General features: G+C 41.8%; 1 long non-coding RNA gene across 3 annotated transcripts in view; it reads left to right on the top strand.

Moving 5' to 3' along the window:
* LOC112835364 (uncharacterized) overlaps window positions 1-12,138 on the top strand; it is a 68,316-nt gene that overhangs the window by 43,032 nt on the left and 13,146 nt on the right. Inside the window, exons 3-4 of one of the 3 annotated variants that reach the window (XR_003211188.2) lie at window positions 2,833-3,346; window positions 4,894-5,050. The exons of the other annotated variants lie outside the window; for them this stretch is intronic. This is a non-coding gene — a long non-coding RNA (uncharacterized lncRNA). Of the gene's footprint in view, window positions 1-2,832; window positions 3,347-4,893; window positions 5,051-12,138 lie in introns of those variants that run through there. 3 annotated transcript variants of the gene reach the window in all.

The following is a 12,138-nucleotide window of genomic DNA, read 5'->3' as shown; positions in this document are numbered from 1 at the left end:
GACAGGGGTCAACAGACTGAGATCTGAATAGGGAAGGGTTGCCGCTAAATGCTTAAGGGGCAATTACCAAAAGGGATCAATTAGACAGGCAATCTCTGAGGTGCCACTTTGTCAGGCTCTGGAGTGGGAGAAAGGGCTGTTGGTTTATTGGGAGTGGACGGGCCTGGCCGATAAGATACAGGGCCCTGAGTTAAATTTGAATTTCAGATAAGCAACTGATCATTCTTTGGTATGAGTATATCCTATGCAATATGTGGGATGTGCTTATACAAAAATTATTTTGTTGTTTATCTGAAATTCGAATTAATTGGATATCATGTATTTTTATTTACTAAACCTAGCAACCTTAAGTAGGGAGTAGATGTGAGTAGCCTAAGGAGATATGCAAACCACCTTGAGGCTTTCTTGCAACAAAATCTTATATGGAAGCCAACTACATGTAAAAGGGCAATGAATCCACTCAAACTGAAGCAGGGAGAGGGGACCTCTCTCCCATAAGCCCTCTTTCCCACTCCCTCTTTCCTGCAATGGCTTGAGGCACCACCACCAAAAGTGAACATTTACTGAAAGGCATGCATAACTTCTTCCATTTAGGGGGAAATAGGTTTTTTGGGTTATTTCTGCAGGCCCTTTAGGAAGGTACCACCATGTCCATCAGTGGAAATGTTAGAGTAAGTGTTGACCAGCTTTGAAGGTAGTGAAGGCCTTACTTGCAGGAGCCCACGGCATCAGTACTAGGTGACAGGACTCTGTCCCCCGAGGAATGGGGGCTCAGGTGGTCAATACAGGTTTTCAGTTGGCTTGGTCCTGGGAGGGGCCAATGTGGATGGTTTTGCAGGGCTTCTCTGGTACCCAGGGGATCTGACACATAAGCCACTGAATGGGGTCTAGAGAATACCAGTATAATCACGGAGGGCAAGAAGTATATACTTTCCTCAACTGGCACCATTTAATGGAGAAACTTATGGTATCATTTAGTGCATGACATTTATTACTTCTGATATTTATACTTTTAAAAATCTTGTTTGTAATATATGCCAAAGACTCAAGATTAGTTCAAGACTCAAGGGAGTAGCGAAAAAATAGAACTATATTTGAAATTCCTGAGTATATTTATGACACAAATTATGATCGCCTATCAATGGATCTTAGAATCAGCAGGGGGGGATCACTACAGGCCTGGATGGTATAACTTGCCTTCAGCTGATAACTACTTGATGAAATTTTGCGGCATAAAGGATATTCATGACAGCAAATAAAATTTTGCACTGATAGGACCAGGAAAGACGATCAATGTAAATGAAAAAAAGTGCAAGGTATATGATGAAACTGCACAAGTTTGTCTTCTGCCCCAAGCAGAAAGATCATCAATCCAAGACAGATGCAAAAAGAGCATCTAGCTGCTTCAAATGAGAGCAAGGCTGTTGGCTTAGATAAATGACACCCCAGAGCCCTGAAAGAAGTTGCAGATGTGATCACAGGGCAATCCAACCGGGAGGGATCGGGGAACAGAGAGACAGCAAAAGACCGGAGATGGGCAAATGAGTTCCAGATTTTCCAGCACAACAGGAAAAGTGACTTATGGATCTGTGCCCTGGTTAAGTTTAATTCTGAGCTTCAGCAAAACTCCAGAATGAATGATTAAAGGGGCTTTGTGTGTATTTATTAAAAAAAGTGGTGACTGCGAGGCACTCTCTTGAGTTCCCTGAAATCTGAGCTCAGGCCAACCAACCTTGTTCCATTTTGAAGCACTTGACTGGAGGAACAGGAAAATATTATAGTCAGGAATGACTTATGTTAGCAAGACATTTGCCAGGAGTCTCTCATGACATCCTTGTGCACAGAGAAATGTGGACCGCTGATTCTAGGGTCCTCTTATATTCCAGAATTCACCACATGCGACCTTAATCACAAGGGTGCAAGGAAATAAAACGATCATAACAGAAACACTTACAAACGAACTTTCTTAAAACTAACGACTTTTTGAAGTAAGATAGTCACACCCAAATCTTTCCTCACTTGTGTTAGTTTGCTAGGACTGCAATAACAAAATACCACAGACTGAATGGCTTAAACAACAGAAATTTATTTCCTGAGGGTTCTGGAGGCTGGAAGTCCAAGATAAAGGGGGACAACAGGGTTGGCTTCTCCTCAGGTACCTTTTCTTTTAATTTTTTTTCCCCCCTCAGGTACCTTTTCCTTGGCTTGTAGATGACTCTCTTCTCCCTCTGTCTTCACATGGTCTTTCCTCTGTGTGTGTGCCCTAATCTCTTCTTATTATTCTTTTTTTTTTAAAGATTTTATTTATTTATCTGAGAGAGAGAGAAAGCACACAAGTGGGGGGGGGGAAGGGCAGAGGGAGAGGGAGAAACAGGCTCCCCGCTGAGCCGGGACCCACCCCGGGATTCGATCCCAGGACCCTGAGATCACCACCACCTGAGCTGAAGGCAGACGCTTAACCAACTGAGCCACCCAGGTGCCCCCTAATCCCCTCTTCATATAAGGCTACCCTAATGACCTGTTAAAGATCCTATCTCCAAATACAGTTACTATCTGAGGTACTGGGGGTTAGGACTTCAACATATGAATTCTAGGGGACACAATTTAGCTCATACCGTCACTTTATACTAGCATCTGTGCCAGCCCGAATTGCCAGTTTTTTTGTTGATAGCTTGCTGATTTCCTTGCATAATACAATAATAAAAAGAGGCACTATAACATTAAATGCTTACTATGTGCCAGGCACTGTTTTACCTCCTTTACCCATATGTACTCACTTAATACTTACTAAAACCCTATAAGGTAAATATTATTCTTATTCATTCATTTTAGGGAATTGAGGCTCTTGGTCAAGTAGAATTTCAACCTGGGTGAGCTGGATCCAGAATCCATCTAAATAGCTATCTTATTTGAAGGAATTCAAATCAATTGCAAAGTGAAATCATAAATCTTGCAAAAGATATTGGATTTCCAGAAGTCTTTCAGAGAATTGTTTGAATGAAATCCAAAATAGAAAACAAAAAAATGATATGGAAGAGTCAGACTGTTAATTGAGGAAGAAAAAAATCATGAAGACGTCAAAGGACCACAGAAGTGAATTATTTGAATATAAAAGGAGAAGTAAGGACAATGAATCAAGCCTTCTAATATTTTTGCAGAAATGACAATCTTTACGATTATAATCTGAATGTCAAAAATAAAATGAAGATGATCGCACCTTGCTATCATAGTTTTGTCGGAAAATCTCCTTCCTCCCGTAAAATAACAGGGCTTGAGCCATATTCTATTTTTGTTTTCAGAACTGACGCACTATTGCCATCATAGCTGACAGCTTGTTAACTTGAATGTAAAATGAATTAATTTGCAAGATGTTTGGTTTTATTTTTTAAGATTCATTATAATAAAACATTTTCAATGTTTAATGGACTTTTTTTTCCTGTTTTAAACAGTTTAAGTGGGGTTTTTTCAGGATTAATTATGCTCTGCTAATGACCTTCTATATTATTTCAGCTGATTAAACAATTGCACCCAGAACGAATTAAGTGATTAGTGTGTTTAATTTGGTGAAGAACTATCAGACACGCTTATTTAATAAATTGGTGTTGAAAACCTGGGAGGGAGGGGCACCTGGGGTGTCTCAGTCAGTTAAGCGTCCTCTTGATTTCAGCTTAGGTCATGATCTCAGGGTCCTGGGATTGAGTCCTACCTCAGGCTCAGCACAGAGTCCGCTTGGGATTCTCTCTCCCTCTCCCTCTGCCCCCTCTGCTCATGCTCTCTCTCTGAAATAGATAAATAAATTTTTGTTTATTTTTTAAAAAAGATTTTATTTCAGAGAGAGACAGAGATAGTGACAGAGAGAGCAAGAGAGAGCAGGGGTGGGTAGGAGAGCGAGAAGCAGGCTTCCCACTGAGCAGGGAGCGTCACATCAGGCTCCATCCCAGGACCCTGGGATCATGACCGGAGCTGAAGGCAGACGCTTAACTGGCTGAGCCACCCAGGTGCCCCTAAGTAAATCTTTAAAAAAAGGGAAGGAAAGGAGAGGGGAGTGGAGGGGAGGGGAGAGGAGAGCTGGGAGGAATAGTTCATATGAGAGATAACAGCAAGGTTCACAAGGATTTCAGGGCGAGAACATGAATTTTAACTAGAAAAAAATGCATTTAGGTTAAACAGTATCTATTTCATAAATACAAAAGAGAAAAGAACTGGCTAGATTACAGATTCAAAAGAATGATTTAGATATTTGATGACATTCCTAGATTAACCTGAATAATCCTAGTTTACCAGGATACATACCTAGCTATTGTCTGGGGTCTTACAGTCCTTCCTAGGCATCATTAAAAACAACAGCAACAAAACTGGTGTAAACCTGAGTGTATCCAGGATATCAAGATATTGTAAAACAATGTCCTATAGAAAACAGTTGAAGAAAATACCAAATCTTTAGGAAATGATACAAAGAGATACAGAGGAGCCTTTTTCACGTGTTTGTCAGCTGCTCTCAGGTATTTGGAATGTGGAGAAGAGAGTAGCTTGAGGGTTGCTCCAGGGAGCCCTGGGTGAAATAGCCACGAGGTATATTTGGGTTTAACATATTAGAAGAGCCTGTAACACTTAAAGGAGGGCAATAAATGGGCAGGAAACTGACCTTCCTGTCCCTCGATTTCCTTCAGCCACGTTTTAAGGTTTTCAGTGTCTTTTGCCTCCTTGGTTAAGTTGATTCATAAGTTTTTTATTCTTTTTGATGCTATGGTCAATGGAAATGTTTCCTTAATTTCTTTTTTGGGTTGTCCATCTTTCTCCATGAGAGATTAGCTTTGCTTGTTCTGGAATTTCATATGAATGCAATCATACAGCATGAACTTTTTAAAAAGAAATATTTTATTTACTTGTCAGACAGAGAGAGCACACAAGCAGGCAGGGGAGAAGCAGGCTTCCCGCTGAGCAGGGAGCCCAACATGGCGCTCAATCCCAGGACCCTGGGATCATGACCTGAGCCGAAGGCAGACGCTCAACCGACTGAGCCACCCAGGCGCCCCGTACAGCATGACCTCTTGTGTAAGTCTTCTTTCAATCTGCATAATTGTTTTGAGTTTCATCCATACTGTTGAGTATATCAGTAATTCATCGCTTTTTATTGTTCAGTGGCATTGCATTGAATGAATATACCACAGCTTGTTTAGCCAGTCTCATAGTGACTGGACGCGTGGCTACTTCCAGTTTGAGGTTATTATGAATAAAGCTGCTATACACATCCTCGTACAAGGCTTTGTGTGGTTGGATGTTTTCAGTTCTCTTGGGCAAGGACCTGGGAGTGGAATTGCTGGGTCATAGGGTAGGGCTATGCCTAGTTTATAAAGACATGGTCAGACCTGTCCCCCAAGTGGTGGAGGTAAACGTATTTTTTAAGTTTTAGTAATGTTTTTCTTCCATTTTGTAAGGTGGGTCTCTTAATGGCCACCACCTGCCAGCCAGCGCCTGTACGTGCTGGTGAGCGCTAGCCCCTCGCCAGGGGAAGAAGCTGCTGGCCTCAGGGCTATGAAGTTAGGGTGCAGCACCTCTCACAAAAGGAGGGCTCTGGTCACAAAAGTTTATTACTCAGGCGGTCCCAGGGGTTCTTCCAGGCTCATTCACACTGCTCTGCTCACTGCACTTCATCTTCCTTTTTATTTGGTCTGAATTGCCTTTAAAGCACTTTCCTGTTCAAACACACATGTTCTGAAGGATTCAGTGAAGCCCTTTTCATTATGAAAGTGGTAGCGGGCGCAGCCTTGTGCATCATGACATTCTACTTGACCCTTGTGCGCCAGGAAAAGGGCATTTTTATGTTTCGGCTTTAAATCTTAAAAGTGAAAGACAGTGTGAACCTCTAGTCTTGTAGAAGCGACATTTTCCCACCCACTGAAGCACTAGGCAGTAGGTAGTTTGGGGCAATTGAAATACAGTGAGATTGATTCTCTTTCAATGAGGTGTTAACCAGCCTTGAGAGAGCTCCCTTCTCAGAGTTACTCAGTGAGTCAAAAGAGTCTTTGTGCGTGTAGAACTTAGAACATTTCTAGAGGACAGACCACAGGAAGACAGGATGCTGGAGAGGACATTGTCACAAAGTATTTTCCAAGGCTTCCTGCTGCAGACTGTGACTAATTTTGTTGTAGGCCAAAACCATCTTATGGAAGGACATTGTTTAAGATTAGGCTCAGAAAAAGCTCAGAATATCAATAATGTAACCAAGGCAGAAGTCCATTTCTCTCTCACAGAGGAGTCCAGAAGCCAGCAGCAGCCCAGGGCTATGACAGCTCCGTGATGGCTCTTCACGGCTCATTCCATAGACGCAAGAAGGCCAAAAACACTTCCTCCCAGAGCTCAGAGAGCTGAGTGTGCTCTTTTTTTAAATTCAATATAGATGATACACAATGTTACATTAGTTTCATGAGTATAACAGTGATTTGATGAACCCATACATTATTTACTCTTGCTTAAAAAAAACAAAACAAAACTTGTTTCTCCTAAGCCAGATGTTAAGCACAGGTAGTGTTAACAAAGAATATGTGTGTGCCTTTTGCCCATAAGGAGACATCTCGACAGTACCAGCTACCGGTTACTTAACTCTGTTGGCCTGAACTCTTGGTTACATGGCCACATTGAACAGCAGGGGAGCCTAACACCTAGAACCTGAGAATTGGGATGCTGGTAGTTAAATTAAAAGGGGAAAATGAACGTTGGGAGGTAATTATCAAGCTCTGCCATAGCAGCACTGAAGTGGGTAAATAAATTAGTCTCTGCATCTGCATTATCCTATATGGTAGCCACCCACCAAATATGGCTGTTGAGCAACTGAACTGTGGCAGGTCCAAATCGGGATGTGCTGTAACTATAAAATATACACAGGATTTCAAAAACCTAGTGTGAAGGAAAGAATGTAAGATATCTGTTTTTATATTGATTCCACATTAAAATGATACTATTTTGGGTATGTTGGGTTAAATAAAGGGTTATTAAAATCAATTCCACATGTTTCTTTGTACTTTTTTTAACGTGGCTACTAGAAAATTTAAAATGATCCATAGACCTCACATTATATTTCTTTTTTTTTCCCTCACATTATATTTCTATTAGACAGTGCTGTTTTAGAAAAACCAGTTAAGGATCTTCTGATGGCTCCAGGCTTGGGAAATGGGACTAACATGGGAATTTTAGCAAGGGCAGAAAGAAAGAGAGACCAGTAAGTTCACAAAGGAAAGCAGGGAGGGAAAGTAGGAAGGAGGATGAGAGGGAGAGAGGGAGGGAGGGAAGGAGAAGCGAAGGATTAAGTCACGGAAGAGTTCTAGTTTGCAGGGTTGATTTCCCCGAGGCTGAGCTGCAGAAGAATTTGGGGAGAACTTGGGATGGAGGAGAAGGACTGAAAGGTGGCTGTGTGCAGTGAACCAAAAGAAAAACCATTTTTCTGATTTTTTTTCTGGCCTGGATGCAAAATGCTGAGCTCTGGGCAGCACAGTGAAATTCCAGGACTGAAGCACTGGCATTCTAGAACCTTTTGGAGCGATCTCAGTAATTCCTGTGTGCCTGTAATTTGTCTACACCTCCTCCCTTCCTTAACCTTAGGCAGTGGCCATGGGAGCCTGGCAGGAGGCATAGCTGGGAGCTCTCTGCAGTAGTTTGGCACCTTACCACAGACCCCTGATGTATCTCTGCTGGAAGGGGCTGGTCAGCACACTGGTAGGTTAGGACTACTGCAGTAGTCACAGCACCCCTGGGGACGGTCACACATTAAGCCTGGCCCCTTGGGAAAACCTGGCAACAGTTGAAAAAAGGCCCACAATCCTCTTCTCCTTCCTAGACATCCAGAGGAGAAAAGTGAGCTTATTCTTTTTTTTAATAATATTTTTATCCCAGGCCATATGTTAGGCACAGGTAGAGTTGAAAAAGAATATGGAAGAACTGGCAATTATCTGGTGAATTTAAGCTGGATAGACAGCTACCCTAGATCTGGTTTGGGAACTAATTTATCTTGGTTAGTTATCCATGTTAATTCAAAAGGAAAATAGAGAAAGATTTTCCCCCTTGTTTTGAGCACCAATCTAGAGAATCTCTGTGTTACTTTATAATTTTCACCATCCACAACTCTATCGTCAAGAGGATGAGTAGAATACAGCATTTTATTAAGTACTTCAAGTTATTACAGACAAGGGATGATTTAAGGCCAAATGATTTTATAATAATAATAATAGTAATTATTATTATTATTATTAATGTAATTTTAAAGGCAATCCAGTTTTTCCAACTTGAAGTCTTTCATTTACAATTCAGTAACTTTTTTTTAAAAGATTTTATTTATTTATTTGATAGAAAGATAGCGAGAGAGGGAACACAAGCAGGGGGAGTGGGAGAGGGAGAAGCAGGCTTCCCACCGAGCAGAGAGCCTGATGCAGGGAGCCTGATGCGGGGCTTGATCCCAGGACCCTGGGATCATGACCTGAGCCGAAGGCAGATGCTTAATGACTGAGCCACCCAGGCGCCCCTCAATACCTTTTCAAAAATGCTATTAAAAATATACTTTTCCAAGATTTGGAATTTTGAGACAAAAGTCTTAAGTTTAGGGACACCTGGCTGGCTCAGTCAGTAGGCACATGACTCTTGATCTTGGGGCTGTGAGTTCAAGCCCTAGGCTGGGTGTAGAGATTATTTAAAAAATAAAATCTTCTTAAAAAAGTTTTTAAGTTTAGATTCTCTAAAACTTTGTATATACAACTCAACTGTATTTGGCTATGCCTGGCCATATGTAAATAGCCATTATGTTTTATTTTACACATAGTACAAAATCAACAGGAATTACAGGATTTCTACCAATTTCAGTCATCTACTAATAGATCTTATTAACATTTAGAGTTAAATAATCAAGGTACAAAATATAAATGGGGGTAAGGAAAGAATTACTACTTGCCCCGTGGACAGTCGTGGGTTGGAGATGTAAGTACCTTTTTTGATGGAAGCCTGGGGAATGTTGTCATTACTAATAATAGTAAGCAAGTAAGCACAATGACTGTGGAAGTCTTTTTGCACCTGGGAAGTGGCCCAAAAAAGGAGTAATATCATAACACTCTGAACCTGCTTAGACAGGTAGGGGTGGAAATTTTATGATTATAATTTCTTACTCCTTTCCCGCTTGGAGTGTGAATATGCTTGTGTCATGACTCAAAGGGGTTAATTTTCTTTTAGAAGGAGTGTGGTGAACTAGGGCCTGGAGGCAACTGCCTTTGAACAACCGTTCCTTTGGTGAGTTTTGCTTAGTGCAGGAGAATGAATGTCACTGTTATTTAATGTGGATTTTTTCCCCCTACAGTTTAGCCTTTTTCATTTTATGATGGTGTTCAGTAGTACAGCTGGAGCTTTTTTGTCCCTCAGCTGAAACCAGTTAAGTAGTGGTATGAATTCCCTTTTCTAAGGTATGAAATTCCTGCAGCCTACAAAAGCCCATTGAGGAGTTGTCACGTTGAAGAGTGCTGGAACAGGAAGAGACTTAGAGTTGTCATTCCAGCTCTGCCCTGTCACACGTTGAAGAATGTGACCCTCAGAAAACAATCTGACGCTGGGAACTGTGGCCAGGCTGGACTGACAGCCCATTTCATTCTAGCCCTTTCTTGAAGGACAGATGTGTATCATTTTTACTTTTAACTAAAACGACAGGCAGACATAACATGGATATAATAGTAAAATATCTCGTTATGTTAATGAAACAAATGTGTGCTTTTAAAGACGAAGTTAGAGTTTGTTCCAAAGCTGAAGTGACACAAACATACACAAGTCCTCAGCTCCCCACCTGTCTTCCTCCAGGCTCTACCACTAAGCGGGCACCAAGGGAAAGAAACTCAGTGCTCCCAGTTCCGAAGGGGAGGGGAGGGGCTGGAGAGAGGAGAGGACAGAACCGGGAGGCTGGATCAGGCACAGAGCTAGCACCCGCTTCTCCAAATTCTCAGCCCGGTAGTTTACACTACTTTTAATTGTTGCTTTCACTAGGTAAGAACAATAATAAAATCCACTTTACACCCTGGTACTCTGATTTGATTTATACCAGACATGTGAAATTCCTTACATCGTTTCACATACAATTTTTTTCTTTAGAGAAAGAAGTTCAGCTCTTTGATATAATGAGATAGGAAGGCTAAGGCATCTAAGGGATTCTTTCTTTCTTCTTCTTCTTCTTTTTTTTTTTTTTTTTAGTTTTGGGAGTAGGTTTGCCAGATAAAATACAGGACGCCCAGTTAAATTTGAATTGATAACAGAGACATACTCATAAAAAACATTATTCATTGTTTATCCGCAATGCAAATCTGACTGGGCGTGCTGCGTTTTTATTGGCTGTCTCTGGCAGCCCGTTGGGCGGCGCCCAGCTGAGCTCCCCTCCGTGGAGCAGAGCTCAGCTTCTGGAAGCAGGTTATTTGCCAGGCTTGCTTTGGGAGTTGGTTTGAAGTTACTTGGATTTGATGACCTTCTTCTCTTCTCCTTTGTGCAGGAATCCACTCACCAAGACAACTAGAGGAAGTGGTAATCAGATACTGCCTTCTAGAAGCTATTAAGTAAGCAGTCGCGATCTCTTTTTCTCCACCTTCCTTCAGTCTTGGTGACGCGATCACTGGGATATAGTCACTTTACCTCCTTATTTTAAAATTCTGTTTTGCATACCCTTTACTGGAGTAGCGTTCTTTAGAGAGGTGTTTAGTCAAAAGCCCCGTTATTCGGTTATATTAAACGTTTAACTGCCTGATGTTTTTCTGGGACATGTGAGCAGGAGGTGAGGAGCAGTCTCTCTCTCTTAGCAGCTGGGATTCAGAGCATTTCTGCAGATAGAGGCGGGGCCTTCCGGGCTGTCTCCCTGGTATTCCCAGCTGGGCACAGCGCCTGGGCGCCCAGGGAAGCTGGACGGTGACAGGCCCATGACCTCCAGCGGCTGACGGCTCTGCCGCCTGCTACCCGTGCAACCAAATGCAGTGACTTCACCTCCCCGTGCCTCACTTTCACGTCTACAAAGTGCGGATAATGTTACTATTGTGAGGACGGCAGGAGTTAATGAAGGTAAAGCCCTTAGAACCGTGCTTGGTAAATGTTAAATCAGTAGATCAGCCTCCTAGGCGGTTCCTGTTCTCTCTAGAAGCCATTAAGTTAAGTGGTTATAACTGTTCAACCCAACCAAAAGATTCCTAAAGGAATGACTTAATGACCCGGCAGGAGTACAGGTGTAGAGAACTTGGCCATTCTGTATGGGAAAAACATAAATTGTTACCATCAGGGATGGGTGCTTTTTAAAAATCTGGGAAATTTCAAATCACAAAGAAGGACCTTGGGGAGGCAGAAGTACCTTTGCACTCCTAGGTAACAGAGGGAACCAGGCAACTATTGGCGAAGATGCAGAGAAAGGGGAAGCCTCCTACACTGTTGGTGGGAATGCAAGCTGGGGCAGCCACCCTGGAAAACAGTACGGAGGTTCCTCAGAAAGTTGAAAATAGAGCTGCCATAGGACCCAGCAATTGTACTACTAGGTATTTATCCAAAGGATACAAAAATAGTGATTTGAAGGGGCACCTGCACTCCATTGTTTGTAACAGCAATGTCCACAATATCCAAACTATGGAAAGAGCCCAAATGTCCATCGACAGATGAATGGATGAAGAAGATGTGGTAGATACACACACACACGATGGAATATTACTCAGCCTTCAAAAAGAATGAAATCTTGCCATTTGCAACAATGTGGATGGTATTATTATGTAGAGGGTATTATGCTAAGCAAAATAAGTCAGTCAGAGAAAAACAAATACCATATGGTCTCACTCAGATGTGGAATTAAGAAACAAAACAGATGGACATAGGGAAAGGGAAGGAAAAATAAAATAAGATAAAAATAGAGGGAGAGGCAAACCATCAGAGACTCAACTACAGGAAACAAACTGAGGGTTGCTGGAGGGGAGGTGGGTGTGGGTATGCGGTAACTGGGTGATGGGCACTAAGGAGGGCACATGATGGAATGGGCACTGGGTGTTATATACAACTGATGAATCACTAAATTCTACCCCTGAAACTAATAATACACTATATGTTAACTAAATTGAACTTAAATAAAAATTTTTTAAAAAATTAAAAAAATTA

Source organism: Callorhinus ursinus, unplaced genomic scaffold (genome assembly GCF_003265705.2).
Source record: "Callorhinus ursinus isolate GAN/ISIS: 27379988/994484 unplaced genomic scaffold, GSC_fseal_2.0 scaffold11, whole genome shotgun sequence".
In the NCBI taxonomy this organism is placed as follows: Eukaryota; Metazoa; Chordata; class Mammalia; order Carnivora; family Otariidae; genus Callorhinus; species Callorhinus ursinus.
The sequence above is the reverse complement of the archived record's forward strand: the minus strand, read 5'-3'. Positions and strand labels throughout refer to the sequence as shown.